Raw genomic sequence first — 16,877 nt, 5'->3', positions numbered from 1 at the left:
AAGACATCAGAGGTTGTGCTGTGATTGTTGAAGGGCGGCCTTCCCGAACTTTCACGTTGGGATTGGGATATAGAAGTACAGCGCTTACATCGGTTTCCACTCATGCTGAAGAAAAGGAAGGGTCAAATGGAAGGGGACAATAAACCCAGAGTTATATTAATCTTTTTTGGCAACATTTTGTTACGACAAGCAATCTTTGACAAAGCAGGCCCTGAAGCAAGGTGTTCGGCGGAGGGCCACTTTGTCAGGCTTGACTTCTGCCATGCTACTGTGGAAAGGAGGTGGCGGTTACATCAGCTTATTACTCCCCTCCAAAAGGTGGGCTGTGAGGTGTATTTGCTGAGCCCTGCTTACCTTAAGGTCATCTACCATCACATCACCCCGACCTAAAATCCTTGAACTGGCTGCCGTACGAAGCTAGAACACACCTGAAAATCGCATGTATGACACACAAGGCTATACACCACAACTCACCCAGTTACCTCGCTCGGAAACTGACAATCTCGGGTGGCTCCAGAACCACAATAAGCACAGAAAATCTTCTTCTGAAACCTCAAAGATTCCATGAGAAAAAACATGTAAACGTCCCTTCTCAGGGATGGCACCCGGGATCTGGAATGCCCTCCCTCTAGAAATCAGACTCATCTCATCCACGGCATCCTTCAAAAAAGAAGTAAAATCACTCCTCTTATCTAAACTCACTTGAATACTGACTAAAGTAATCTCATGACTCATTATCTCTTATCGCATGACTATGTCCAGCCTGACCACCTATTCACCGTTACTACCTTGCCTGGCTCTATTGTTAACCTTTTGCGCATCCTTGCACTAAATGATTTGTTTAATTATTATTCCTTTGTTCCTGTATCCCATCTGTGTGTAAAGTGCTCTGATATCCGCAAGGATCTTGTTCGCGCTCTATAAAACTCTGCAAATAAAATAAACACAAAGGTTTTTTCACCTGAGATACAAGCACAGATTTTCTACAGGAGATATCAGGAGCCGCAGGCCATAGGGACTCTCTAGGCTGATGTGCACAGATAATAATTATATGTATTCTCTGGTGTTTGTATAATGTAGTTTGATGGGTGGTGGTGGGAAGCAGCATCATGCAAGAGGCATCACAGGGGACTTCAAATCTTTTTTGCCGCAAGGTAGGGTGGGTGGAGGAAGGGGTGGTGGGGACTCTTCTGGGGGCATGACTGGCCCATTTGGTTGAAGTATATGTAATGGCATGGAGATTATATGGAATGTTAAGTGAATTTTTATTTAAGAAAATTGAGAATGTAGTAAATGGCAAGGGGTAAGCTACAAATTGCATCAGTTAACATATGTGGGTTGAACTGTCCATGTAAAAAACGCAGGGTCAATGAACATATTCAGCATCTTAATGCAGATATAGTATGTCAAATATTGAAGCGGGGAGACAAAAGGAGGCAGAATTAGCAGGCTATCAGTTTGTTTCCTTTACAACTCAAGGCACATGCACAAAAGGGGTAGCCATCATGGCTTGCAGAAAAAGTTTAAATTTCTCACACTCTAAGGCAGATCATCTGGGCAGATGGGTTCTCACTCTATGTAATGTGAATAATTACTCCTTTACGCTTTGCTCAATCCATGGTTCAGTGCTCGATGATCCTGCTCTTTTGAACTGGTTAAATATGGAACTTGTTTGGTGGCCACTGCTTTTAATGATTTGTGGTGACTTTAATTTAAATCTGAGAGCTAACACGATTAAGCCCGGGCCTAGCTTATGCAATGAACATAAACCCACAGAGGCAGATTTACAAGCCCCTTGCGCCACTTTTGCGTCACTTTTCCTATGTTAAAAGTGACGCTAAAGTGGCGCAAGGGGCTTGTAAATCTGCATAAAAGTCTTTAAATGTTTGCTAAATCTATGTCTGATTCATGGACTTTTTGATGCCTGGGCCTCGCAAGAGCCCCCTGACTATGGCTTTACCTTTTTTTCAGCACCACATCAGACACATGTCAGGCTTGATTATTTCTTTGTGTCTCAGGGTCTCTCGATTAACTGCTGGATTTTTAAATTATGTAGGGTCATGTCTGATCACAATCCGTTAGTCCTTCAGATTCCACTTCAGGCCTTAAAGAGGGAGGTACCACAGTGGACCTTTGATAGAGCACTCCTCTATGACCAAGAGTACATAGCACATATGAGAGCATGGATTCCTGGATTTATATCTGAGAACAGGGGTAGGACTCGGGTGATTATCGTATGGGATGCTCTGCAAGCTGGGATATGTGGAGAAACCTCAAGGTATGGCTGGAGGTCTCAGAAAGCAGATAAACTCTACCTACAGGAACTCTTTGATAAATTAGGTGAAACAGAGACGCAAATGGTTGAAACTATTATAAATGGCGAAGATGTGGGCCAGATACAAACTCGGGTCGCATTAGCCAAATCTAAAATTTTAGAAGTCTCAGCAAAGAAAGCAGTAGGGAAAAACGCAGCGTGGAGATCCAAAATGCAAGAATGTAGTGAGAGAGTGGGACATTTGCTTGCGGTACGCACTAGACAAAGGGTGATACAGGGAGCAATTCTCGCAATCGACGATCCTCAAGCTGGGTTAGTCTCTGAGCCTCAGACATAAGTGCTGCTTTCCAACATTTCTACCAACTACTCTACACCGGAGAAACTACAGGAAGTGAAGAGGAAATTTGGGATTATCTAGCAAAGGTTCCAGGAGAAAGGCTGACTGGGGAGGCGAGAGAAGCATTGGGTGCCAAATCTCAGTCAAACACCAGAGGGGCATGTTGCTCAATGACAACTGCACTACCGACCTCACCTCATTTTTCAGTAGTTGTACTCACTATTAACTTCACCACACTAGCAAACTCCACATCTGCCTCCTCAAACAGTACATGCCCAGAATCCAATTGGCCTATAACACAACAGCATATCTAGCAGTTGGGTAAATGCAATGGCACTCCACCTTTTTGACAATGAGCTCATTACATTGTCTTACCACTAGTGGCGAAAACTCTTCTAACACAAAAACTAGTTGCTCATTGCTTTTGCACTAGCAAATTCTGAACCTCTGTGTTCACTAGTATATCACCTTTGAGTGTATAGATGACTGTGGGTGTTTGTGCGAGCGCAGTTGAATTGTTGAACTGTTACTATCCTTCAGTACACCTGTATGGGCAATAGCACTTGGCACTTGATGGTTGTTTTCCACCCAAAGCTCTTCAGCCTTCAAGATGCGCATGTGCACGTCGGTTTGATGGCCTGTTGTTTTCAGATGCATGTGTGCATGGCAAGGAAAGGAGTCTTCCAAGCCCGTGACGATTATTAAGTCTCCAAGGATCAAGGGATATCCTCAGGTTAGAAGTACCCGGTGACCTTGTTGATACCTGAGCAGCCGGTATGAGTATCTTGGCTGTCTCCTGCATTTTACAGAACTAGTGTCCAAAAAAGTGAAGTGGCAGCAATTGAGTGCAGCCCTGATGAAACTGCTTAACGAAACATAGCAGTGAAACAACTAAAAAACAACTGATTCCTTACAATCCCCAGAGAATGCTCAGATCCACATTTTTTAACCAACTAGTGGTTCAACGTAGCCGAACAGTTTCCTGGGGTGATCGCCGCTTCTCAATCGCGGCCCCTAGACTTTGGAACACCCTACCCATCCACATAAGAACCAGTCCTACTCTTCTTCAGTTCAGAAAAAAACTGAAGACATGGCTTTTTAATCAGTAATCCACTTTTCCGCTCTTTTTCTGTCTAGGGTGAGACTTCAATGCAATTTCAGCGCCGAGACGCCTAAGGGTAATTGTACGCGCTCTATAAATGGCATTAAATAAATAAATAAATAAACATGTCGGCACTGGCAGTAGGTAATGGTATGCATGATTAGCTACCAGCCTTTTTAGTATTTAAAAGCACACGATCACCGCCCTACGAATAAAATTGGTTAAGGGACTGGTGTGCTGTGTGTGTTTTTAAGCACTCAGTTATATTTGTGTTTGTTTGTCACGAGCAGCTTTTTTCTGCACTTCACTATTTGTCACTTTAAATGTTGTTTGTTTTGGACACGTTTTTTCTTTCCTCTCACTTTTCTTTGAGAAGCAAGTGACCACCGATGATGAGACAGGGGCCTGTCTGGAAATTGCATACCAGTTACCCCGATGGTGGTGTTTCCGTGAGGGGTCATTTGCTTCTCGCACATTTTTTCCTCCATTAAGAGAATTGTCTAATGTTTGTGGTGGACTTGTGTGACCAATTCTGGGTTGGCTCACTTCGAGTGGGTGTTCTGTGGTGTTGCCAGAGAGAACAGGTTTTTTAATGTGAGTGGAGCACAGTGCATTACCTCCTTATAATGTGTATAAGAGTGTAGTGGGGAGTAGGATTTCAAACCCCCCCCCCCCCTGGTTGTCACTGTTACATTTGCACGCTATTGGACTGGGTCTTGATTTGAATTGTAGCATGTGTGCATGGCGACAAGCAATTTCTGTGCCAAATGATGACTTGTTATATCATGAAGCAGCTCCTCACTTTTGGTCTGCTGCTTTTGTCTCCCCACCCATCCACTTGGATCCGGTTCTGGATACAGGATGTCCTTACTTTGATGTGCAATGACTTCCCCTTTTCTTGCTTCCTACCTACTGTATACTTCTGGTTTAGTCTGGCCTTAATAACAAAAGCTGTATAATATAATAGATATGTTGTTAGAACGACTAACATGGGCAGGGCTTTATGTAGGCTGGATCTCTCTGGGTCTCAGACCCAAAAGTAATTAAAAATGGACATTGAAATGAGTCCCTATGGGGTCCTATATTCATGTCCTTAACTTTACTTGCAAAAAGGCTGATCAATTGTTGAACAATGAATCTAAAAAACGAAAAAACGTTAAAGTAATCCATGTCAGTGATTATTTCCCGTTTATATTTCACTTTTTACTCAATCTTGCATTCCTTAAGTGTTATTACCAAGATGTTGTTTTTCTGTCCTATATATGTGTGTGTGTGTGTGTGTGTGTGTGTGCACACATGTGTGGTTGTGTGTGTGTGGTTGTGTGTGTGTGTGGTTGTATGTGTGATTGTGTGTGTGGTTGTGTGTGTGTGGTTGTATGTGTGGTTGTGTGTGTGGTTGTGTGTGTGTAGTTGTGTGGTTGTGGTTGTGTGTGTGGTTGTGGTTGTGTATATGGTTGGGTGTGGTTGTTTGTGTGTGTGTGGTGTGTGTGTGGTTGTGTGTGTGGTTGTGCATGTGGTTGTGTGTGTGGTTGTGTGTGTGGTTGTGTGTGTGTGTGTGGTTGTGTGTGTGGTTGTGTGTGTAGTTGTGTGTGGTTGTGTGTGTGGTTGTGTGTGTGTGGTTGTTTTTGTGTTTGGTTGTGGTTGTGTGTATGTGGTTGTGTGTGTGTGCGGTTATGTGTGTGGTTGTGTGTGTGTACTTGTATGTGTGGTTGTGGTTGTGCGTGTGTCTGTGTGTGTTTGGTTGTGTGTGTGGTTGTGTGTGTGTGTGTGTGTGGTTGTGTGTGTAGTTGTGGTTGTGTATGGTTGTGGTTGTATTTGTGGTTGGGTGATTGGGTGTGGTTGTGTGTGTGTGGTTGTGTGTGTGTGTGTGGTTGTGCGTGTGGATGTGTGTGTGTGGTTGTGTGTGTGGTTGTGTGTGTGGTTGTGTGTGTGTGGTTGTGTGTATGGTTTTGTGTGTGGTTGTGTGTGAGGTTGTGTGTGTGGTTGTATGTGTGCGTGTATGTGTGGTTGTGTGTATGGTTGTGGTTGTGTGGTTGTGTGTGTGCGTGGTTGTGTGTGTGTGGTTGTGTGCATGTGTGGCTGTATGTGTGGTTGTGTGTATTGTTGTGTGTGTGGTTGTGTGTGGTTGTGTGTGTGGTTGTGTGTGTGGTTGTGTGTGTGGTTGTGTGTGTGTGGATGTGTTTGTGGTTGTGTTTGTGGTTGTGGTTGTGTGTGTGGTTGTGGTTGTGTGTGTATGTGTGTGTATGTGTGTGCGTGTGTGAGAGAGAAGGAGGTACACAGTTCTCAAAATATTAACGAAGCGAAAGTAAAGGACTATGCAGTGCTTACAGGTGAGTGTGTTATGAGTTTGGAGGGGTGGTGAAGTGAAGGAGATGCGAGGAAGTGCAGTCGGGAGAGAGTGAAAAGTGGATGCTGAAGACGAAAGAGATGAGGTGTATGATATGCAGATGGACGAGAAATAGAGAGAAAAGTATGCACATGTCTAACACAGAATAAACACAATGGCATTGTTTGAGACGCTCTGAAGACCACTATGCCTTTCACACGCCTCAGAAATGTTTGTCACAGTATCAGAATTTCGGAATTTAATCATTTCAATATTATTTGAACAAAATCATTGCTCCTATTCATTATATTCATTTATCTTAAATTGCCAACTACTACCAGCCAAACTAATAGCACTGGATGGTTTCAGGTGCATGTCAGTTGTTGTATTATATATTTCGGATGCCATAACGAAAAACTCGGAGACGAACCAAAATGTCAGACTGGTGGAACACTATTGGAGTCACAGAAATGTATCTTACATGTTTAAGCCACGCCCTTAATTACATAAGCCACACCCCATTTAAAGACCTATTTTTATTATTCCAATTAAAGCCCTGAAACTAGACATCCTTTTGTAACAAAAGCGTAAATTGACATTAAGTGTAACTCGTATTATCAGTTTGTGAACGTTTGCATACTTACGTATTGTTATCTTGGTGATGTGTGATCCGTGATAAGGATGGGTGGAATTAATTCTTGCATACATTCTTTGAAATTATATTGTGTGCTAGGAAGAGTTAACTTAATCATAATGAATCATATATTTCTGAGAATGTTTTAAAATTAATATTTATTTTTTAAAAACGATAGCTGGACAGTTACCAATTCCCTACACCAAAGGTCCCTGATGATTGCCAAAAATTTCAGTAAACATGCTGGAGAGCGTTGCGATTAAAGATTAAAATGCTTTAATGTAGTTTACCAAGTCCTAAGTGCAGCAATTGCTACCAGGGAGACATCCGAACAAGAATCACTGAGGCCCTGCCAGAAAGCCAGCCAGCACTTTGAAACGTATGACTTCCCCAAGGACTAAAATAATACCCGGTGGCTCCAGCCTCATGCCTGGTTAATGCATCTGTCCAGTACACATAATTAGCAGGTCAAAACATTTAGTCACGGCCACTAGCCAACGAGCCAATCGGAGGATTGTTTCTCTTAGCTCTAAAGATGTTTTGCTATTTCAAATGGTTTGATCCTTATGTATCAAAACTGAAGTATACATTTAGAAGGTCACTACATTCAATTTGTTTTACTATGGCATATTTTATGGAAATTAAACAAGTAAAAGATATGAATACTGCTAATGGCTGCATTATTTATCGTGTTTACTAGTTCCTTATCTCAAGAGATAACTATATATATTTAAATGTTTGCACACTTTCCCAGCATTTGATACGGTGACTGTATGATAAAGTGTTGGAAACGATAAAGTGAAGGTTGTCTAAGTTATTCTGCCAGGGAAAATGACACCATAATTGTGGTCTACAGATGTGAACTGTACATGTTCTGAAGTGTCTGGAAAATACAAAAAGTGATACGTAGTGCTATGTAAACAATGCTAAAGCGTAAAGTAAACACGCAAAAATAAAATCTCAGAATCAGCTACTTTCATCCCTCAAACATACAAATGTAAAAAAAAGTGTGCCTACTCAGAGGTATAAACAGAATCTAAGAATTTTTTGGTTTTATAGAATATTATATAGATCATGAACTTTAACATGGATTGACAGAAATCCTGTTTTAAGGCATAAGACTTTTGTTGTGCAATGCTTTCATAGGAGGGCAGTAGCATGAATACCGGATTCGAAATCGAGTTAGTCTCTGCTCTGAAGGAACAGAAGTGAAAAAATTAGTTGTTTTTCATTGCTATGAGGTCAATTACGGAAACTGTCCCTTCCATGCTCTTCTCACAACACACCTCTATCTTCAGGGACACGAATGAAATGGCAGAAGCTCAGAACATGATCCGCCACCGCCTAGATTTCTCAAGGGACTCGAAGGATTATGGTCTGCCTTGCTCTCTTGCATCTCTGCGGACCTGGGGCCGTATTACAGAGAGTGCCCCTGGGGCGCAACAGGCGTTTGCGCCCGCCTTGCGCACCCCCAGGGCACTTTGGTATTACAGAAGGGTCGGCAGATGCTTGTGCAGCCCCTTACGTAATGCCGATAGCACTAGCACACATAAAGCACCAGCGATATCTTCAGGGGCATTCCCTCATTTTCATGGGGGCGTAACGCATGTAAATCAGGGAATCCATTTGCCTCTGTGACTGCGCCCTATTACAGAAGTGGGCGCAGAGGCAAAGAAGCTGTTAGGAGGCATATTGACGCCCCCTGAGAGTAGCCCTCTGAATGGGGTCAAGGGGGTCCTACAGATCCCCCAGACATCCCCTTGCAGGGGGTCCAGCCACTTACTGCTCCCACCTGGAAGGTGATCTCTCATCACCCTTCAAAGTGCAGGTGGGGTGCCGCCTGCACAGTGAAATATGGAGTGGCTGCTTCAAAGCCACTCCATATTTCACTTAAATGCACTGCCCTCAGGGCAGCATGAGTTTGCGGCTACCCTGAGGCAGCGAATAATATGTAATGGGGTGCACTTTCTCTGTTTGCGCCTGGCACACATGTTTTAAGGTGCCCCAGGTGCCAACAGGGAAAGTGTGTTCTAATACATAATATGGCCCGTTTGGATAGGAGGGCAAGGCCATAACTTCAGGAGAAGTGTTTGGGGTGTTAAACACCTTTAATAAATGTACTTTCTGATCAATAGTTGGGCATAGGTGCTTAAAGTCAGGAATGGTGAGATGTCTGTCAGGTTTAATCAGGGATGTTTACGAAGATACAGTCAAAAACACACACACACTCACACTCTCTCTGTGCTGAAAGTCCTCAGATTTGTTGGTTATATCACAAAATACTGTGTTTTCCCTCTTAGTACTCCTACCAATCTACAATACTCTCACTTTTAACATCATATGCCATCCTAATTGAGGGAAAATCTAAAGCTCACACCCCCCAATCTTACTGACCAAGCTACACCCTTGTTTGCGGGAATTCATGTGGTGCATGTAGCACTGTCTCCCTTCTTGTTATGGGTCTGCAAGGACCTGTGAGGACAGGTGATTTAATCAACCATGGTGAGTGTCACTGTATTAGAGCAGCTTTTTATCAGGACCTTCTCTGCTGTGACACAGCATGGTGACCGGGAAAGGAGGAGACCCTCACAAAGTGGGATGCCTGGTTAAATGCTAGTTGTTTTATTTTTTAAAAATTGGTGGGGCCGGTTGTGTATAAATTTAGAGTAAGGGGGTAGTCAGGTTATGCTATTTTCAATTGAAACATATATTGGCAGCCAGTGGGCCTATAGCTGCACCACATTAGGTAAGCACCAATTATTAAGTCAAGTTGTCAACTTCAAAATGACCAGCTACCAATAGGCCGCCATACATGAGACACTTTAGAACATAGATTGAGAGGCATGAAAAACCAAAATGTATTAGACAACAATTTGGACAAAGGACTAGATCAAACAAGACGAGTCAGTCACTACTTGTAGCATTTTCTTTCTTTATTCCATTCCATTCTAATAAGCACAGCCAACGCATTTCGCTTAAACACAGGCTTCCTCAGGGCTGCAAACATGCAAAGAACATACATATAACAGACATAACTAAATGTGATAACCAAATAAAATACATTTTCGGACAAAAACATATATCACATAATTACACAAATATGTCTTCATACAAAAACACATGTGATGTCACAGTTAAACATTTAATAAAAACAGACTAGGGACTTGAGACTCCATGGTTAACAATTAGTTACACGTGTAGACCACAATACTAAACTTAGGGTCATGTTCTTGCAGATAATATCTATTGACTATGTCATATACAGGGGTCAGCATTGTAAATCCTTACTTAAGTTGGAAGGCTATGTATCAACAGTTTTGACATAACATCTGCTTCGATAAACTATACCTCTTTAACCTCAAGATATTTCCTGAAGTTGTAAACTTTCCCTAGAAGTGTCTCTGGTCCAGGGGACAGGTAGAATTGATGATAGCTAAGGCCAGGGTTTGTTTTGGGTCTGTTTAGGATGTTGACTCATGATTAATGATTGGTGTTGTCGAGCTCCCTGATCCATAGCTTTGCATAAAAGCCCATTGGATACCACCACATTTATGCATTTGTTTGCATCTGGGAATCAGACATTCTGCTGAATGTTCATTTTCTTTTGGATTATGCCCGGTGGATAAGAGAGGGCAACTTAATTTTGTAGAGAATCTGGCCTCTCTTCAGCAAATCCCTCTTCGGTAACTGAGAGTTTATGTCATACTTACATTTTGGCCGTATTTACCAGCCACAGGATCTCACAACTAATTTTACTAACTTGTTAACCAGTCATATTAGTCCTCTGTATTGCAGGTTTCAACTTTCATTGCATTAGAGGATCTAAACACATGGGTCAATTCTTGTATGACCATAGGCCTTGTGCAATGTGCTCTACTAATGGAGGCAGACATGCATTAGTTCATATTTTCACTTATGTAGTTAAAATAAATGTTCTCATGGTGATTTTTTACCCTATCCTTCACAAAAGGAGCTACAGAGGGAAATAACGCCGGTCGCCCTCTACTCAAAACTCTATCATCAACAGAACCTGCTTTTACATTAGGATAAACATCATGAGCATACCTACAACCGACTCTTGGTTAAACTACCTAGGTACTAGCTCATACATGCTGTACACACTGGGTGCTCCTATCCCTTGCTTAAAAGTCTCAAATGTGTCTATCTCCCCTGGAAGTAGAATTGTGTGCATTTCTCACACCCAAAATATTTCCACATCATATCCAACAAAAAATGTGTGAAGGATGTGAAGGCACCTCACGGAAACACCACCATGGGAGCAACTGATAGGTTCTCATCAGTGTGCTCCGATTATCATCATTAGCAGCCTCCACAACCACAAAAAATATGTGAAAAGATGTGCACAACTAAATTGAAATGAAAGTGTGAAAAAAGCACCCCGAAATGTCAACCCTGACCCCCTACTATAAGACCAATGGAAGAGAGTTTTTCTTGCTCCTACAATGTAAAACAAGCTAAACAGTCACTGGCACTATTTCCAATTTTAATCACTTATCATAACAAACTGATGGAGTACAACAGTAGGTCTTGTTTTTAATGTGAGCAAACACACAGTAGTGATTAAATTGGAAATAGGCACACAAACACGTTTTGGGGTTCTTTCTTCACACTTTCATTTCAATGTAGTTGTGCACATCTTTTCACATATTTTTTGTGGTTGTGGAGGCTGCCAATGATGATAATTGGAGCACACTGATGAGAACCTATATTTCCCATGGTGGTGTTTTTCGTGAGGTGTCTTTACAGCCTTCACACATTTTTTGTTGGATATGATGTGGAAACATTTTGGGTGTGAGAAACGCACACAATTCAACTTTCAGGGGAGATAGACACATTTGATCAATTTAAAGAAGGGATAGGAGCACCCAGTGTGTACAGCATTTATGAGCTAGTACCTAAGTAGTTTAACCAGGAGTAGGTTGTGGGTATGCTCATGATGTTTATCCCGATGTATAAGCAGGTTCTGTTGATGATAGCTTTTTTACACTAGACAGAACAAGCCTTTGTCCAGTTTTATAGATCTCTGTCTATGATTGGTACTAGTGCCTCAGGCAGCCTCTTCCCCCTCCTTTTGGTCTAACAGGACTAATAGAGCGCCATGTTATATTGAAAATTGAGGGGGTGCACTATAACCACTCGTAGTCAGCACCCTCATATTTAGAGGACTGTATTAACGTGTGATTTATTTCTTAGAAATGTAGAACTAATCGAGTGTATTGCAAAGTGTAGAAGTGTGCTCATATAATTTGAAGACAAATGTAGTGCCTTAACCGAGAATATGCCTTAAGTAACGTAGAAATTATTATATTTGTGTTTAAATTGTTGCATTAGATTTGAACGTGCCATATGAAAGTTGCACGTGTAGGTTGCCTATTAAAGAAACGTGTGATGCTCTAATATGCGGAGAGTAATGCTTTACCAATAATTAATGAAATGCTTATGTTGTAGTCTCAGGAATGTGTTTAAATGTGTAAAGGCCCGAGACATGAAATTGCCAGCAGGGGCCTAACTGTAGTTTTCTTGGCATAACTAGAGATGCCGACCTGAAATGTTTTCCTTGGGAAAAGGCTCCTGTTCGCAGTTGCGTGTGTAAGATTGTTTCTCATGCATTTCTTTTGCAGGTGCAAGGCCACGTATCTTGTTAGGTAGAATAATCCATTGTTTTAGGAGTTAGGTTGGTAGGAGTGAGAACAAAGGGAGTCTACTGGAATGCACAACTGCAACATTTGGCGGAGAAGGGGCCTAGGACCCAAGGACACAGCAACGGTTTTTGGACTAGGATGGAGTCTTGGTGGAAAACTCCAGAAGCAAGCACTTGCCCAGAGGGGGTGTGACAAAGGCGTGTCTACTGTTTTGGGATTTTGTATTAGGGAAGGTGCCCCGAGGGAGGAGAGTCAGTCTAAGACAGTCCAGCTGGAGATGTAATTAGAATAGGGGTTTTAGTGGGAACTAGGCAGGAGAAATGAAGGAGCATCTTAGAACAAGCTTGGTAACTGTGGCTACTTGCCTGGAAAAAGTGAATGTGCTTCTTAGGGAGCCTTCACAGCTGACACCTTTTTCTCTTGCCTGGGAGGTATGTTATGTAGGGATGGCACCTTAGAGTTAGTGTAGGGACAGATTAATCTTTTCTTTCCCTTTGGAGCAGATGTAGTCAAGACTTCAAGTGGGAATAATTATTGTTTGACTAATGCTTCTTGAACTTACTCTACTTTTTATTTTGAGTAGTCTCAGACTCCTGCGTATGATTATGTTTGTATTAGTGCCAGTTTATTTCTTGAACGTTTTGTGAGGTGCTTGTATGTTCAGTTATTTTTGGCTTTGTAATAAATCTTAAAACTTTACTTCGTAGTCAGTGGTCCTTTGGATTGGTATGTACTTCGTCTTTGGAAAATTGTCATAAGTATGAAAATAGAGAACTTCCCTTTACACTTCTTAGCAGACAAAAAGGTTCAGTCGGCCATGGATTTCAAGGATTGGTAAGGAAAAAATCTATATGAGAATCCCAGCATCACCAGGACCTTGATTACTCTATAGGTGACCATCAGTTCATCACCTCTATTAACTTGGATGTCCATGTGGCTATAGATTTGTTTAACGAGTTGCTAATTTCTGCAGCCAATATGGTGAAAACTTTTAAGTGAGAAAATATCTCCTCAACATCGTCCAACTTAATCTTCTTTTAATGAGACTCTAAATATTTTGAAAACTACTTGCAAAAGAGCTGATAGAGCTTGCGACGTAGTTTCAGCAATGCAGCCATTGTACATAACTACTATAAATACTTAGAAGCTCTCTAAATCCTGGATGTCCTTATTAATACTTCCACTGAAAAATCTTCGATTTCGGTCTTCGGGGTCCTTTTGCGCGGACTTCTTAGTTTGTTTCTTTTCTAAAATGTAAAATATCAGTGCCTCATTTGATTCATGCAATGCTAGCTTCACTTCTGTTTCAAGTTATGCTGCCTCTCCAGCTGGTGCTCTGGCTTCGAACACTGACTTTTGATCACACTGCCTTACGTTTTTGCAGTCAAATCTGAGTCCCGTTTTGACTTTGTTCAGGTTAACACATTACATCAGGCCATTCCGCTACTTGCGCACATCCTATGGAGATATAGAACTCCTCCTTTGCCCTGGCTTTGGTCCAGGATTGCTGAAAGAAAGCAGTGGTTTCCCCTCTTCAAAAGCAACATGGTACATATTCAAAGGTTCTGGCCCTTCCATTTTTTCTTTCGGAATCTTGGGTCAATCTTCATCGTTTGGCTTTTATAGAATCCCATACTCTTTTGAATGGTGCCCAGGGAGGCTCTTAGTTGGCTCATGGTGCAGATGTAATATAAATATGTGTGTTTGGTGACATCTGTATGATCTTGGATATGGGGAAACCAGCCCTAATATTAGTTGATATCGCATTAGCATTTGACATGCTCACCTCCCATGTTCCCATCTCTACATTGAGAGAGATCATGTTGGGGGGGACAAATTCTGTGTTTGTTAGCTTGTTTTCTGCAGGATCAAGTACAAACAGGCACACGGCTACCTTTCTGTTCCAAATTCAGTGTAATGGCCGATGTTGTTTAACATTTACACAAATTTGTCCGGTGATCTTATCCACTGGATTGGGGACCAATTGTATTGCAATTTTGATGATACAAAACTGATTCTATCATTTGCATTTCCTTCTGCTCAGCTGTTTACTCATCAATGCTATCTCTAATTGGAAATATAATAACTATCTTAGCGAAGTCGTTTTTTTTCACAACACTTAGTCACTCTGGTTCAGCATTTGGGAACCATCTGTTGTGGATGAGCTTTCATCTATGATATCTTCATGGAACCTGTGTATCTTTATTTATTGGTATTTTTCTTAACAACGTCAACTTTCCAAAGTCACTTCTTGCTTCTTGGCTATATGATCTGTACACAATTCTGTTTTTGCTGACAATTCTTGGAAAACTGTTATTCAATCTATAGTTCCAGCCTTGATTATGGCAACACCACTTACCTAGGAGTAAGTAAATACATGCTACACAGACTTCAGTTATTTCGAAATAATTCAGCAAATCAGGTTTTATGATTGTCACACCAAGTCCATAGGGCCGTAATTATGACCCAGTTTACGTCGCTCTTGCACCACACAACATGGTGCAAGAGCGACGCAAACCTTAAGTCAGATTTTTGAAGCCACACAAAGCCAATTTGGGTGGCTTTAATTGCTCCAAAACCCCGGAGTTAAACAATGCAGTGCAAATAGCTGCATTGCATTACTTTACCCTTGGAAGTCATTCCATGGGTATTGTGTGGGTTGTCCCAGACAACTCTCATATTTTTGACCCATTCCCACAGTTACAAGACCTTGTAAACCTGGGAACGTGTCAAAAAGATACACCTCCCCAGGAGAGGTATAACAATAAGAAATGTCATCATTTTTGCTTGTTACTTTCTCTTTCTATGTGTCTGCATTCTTCAGCACACATGGAAAGAGGACAATGACTCTCAGGATTGTTTTTGTGAAGGAAGCCGTCCCTTCCTGCACAAAAGTAATCCTGCATGCTAGGGAATACGGGTCCCTTACCCCACCACAAATTTACCGGTCTTCTCACTTGACTGAAACTGCATTCATTCCATCACCATCCCTGGTAACCTGCCTGGGACCCTTGGCCCGGCTCACTCTTTTCCCAGGAAACATCCTTCACCTTCCTCCTACAGTACCAACCCCCTCAGCACGTTCCAAACTGTAACCTGGTCCTGATGATGATCATAATTGTTAAGGATCGAAACGCCGTCGACATTCCAGTGCATCTTGTGGCACCCTACACTCTGGTTCACCATTTAATGCCCAATTTTGTACTATCCTTTGTAAACACTTACCTGTGAACCATAAGTACTTCTCATTCTTGTCACCTTTTCACTCTGCGCCGCCTATCGCTGTTTCACTTGTCACTTGCGCCGTCCACCTTGTGTGTCATGAGCACTTATGTGCACAAAGTTCGTCAGGTTACTTACATACTTATTGTCAAACAGTGCTGATATAACTGTTCTCAACTTATTTGTTCCAAATACAATGTTTTTCTTTGCCTATTCTCACTACATGATGCCTTTGGCACTCCTTCTAAATCACTGAGTCTCCCTATTTGTCTTCTTTGCAACTTTATGTGCATGTTTATTTACTAGCCTATGAAATAATACTTGTTGAGATATTGTTGTATATATATACCGCTTTCACCCAGATCTCAAACGGGTCTAAGGGTACACTCCTGTTTTTTAACCATATGCAGATTTGTAGATTGAAGTTTCACCTGGGTGGGTATCCTGGCTGTGACCAGGTGTGAGTCTAGCTAAGCCTAGGGGCAGTGTCATCAGCCTCTTGCAGAATTCAGGGAATGAGGAGGAGGCTCTTATAGGTAGTGGCAGGTCATTCATGTTTTAGCAGTGCTGTATGAGAAGGCTCAACAGCTATATATGTTTCCCATATGAGCGGGATGTGTGCAAGTAGGAGTCCAGACGAGCAGAGGCGTCTCGAAGGTTTGTGAAAGCAGATGCAATTGTTGAGGTATGGAGGACGGATGCATGTCACTACCACGCACACTGTTACAACGCGTACCATTACAACGCGGTTGTAACAACGCAAGTCGTTACAACGACTTGTGTTGGGGGGGCGCAAATTGAAAAATATAATTTACTATTCCAACACCAGTCCCCGTGGATAGTAGGGAAGGTGTTGGGATAGTAAATTAAATGATTTATTATCCTTGAGCGCCACCCAGCGCAATTCGTTGTAACAACTTTCGTTGTTATAACCGCGTGGTAATGGTACTTCGTTGTAACGCGCGCGTTATAAACGTTGTATACCATGGAGGACCAGTGCTCCGTAGAGCCTTGAAAGAGTGGGTGAGGAGTCTTAATTGTGCTTGTTTGTGTATGGGGAGCTCTTGGCACTCCTTCAAGTGTGGTGTGATGTGAGCACAGCATGGAAGATTGAGAGTAATTGTGCCTGCCATGTGTTGAATGGTCTACAGCATTGTGGTGATTTTTTGTTGATCCTGGAATTGAGGGTGTACCCATAGTCTAGCTTGCTCTTGACAATGGCGTGCATGAAGGTTTTCTGAGTGCTGAATGAGAGCCATTTCAAAATCTTTCTCATCTTTTTCAGGGTATGGAGGCATGGGATGAAGACGGATTGACT

This window comes from Lissotriton vulgaris, chromosome 3_1 (assembly GCF_964263255.1).
Source record: "Lissotriton vulgaris chromosome 3_1, aLisVul1.2, whole genome shotgun sequence".
In the NCBI taxonomy this organism is placed as follows: Eukaryota; Metazoa; Chordata; class Amphibia; order Caudata; family Salamandridae; genus Lissotriton; species Lissotriton vulgaris.
Note: the sequence above shows the minus strand (reverse complement) of the source record.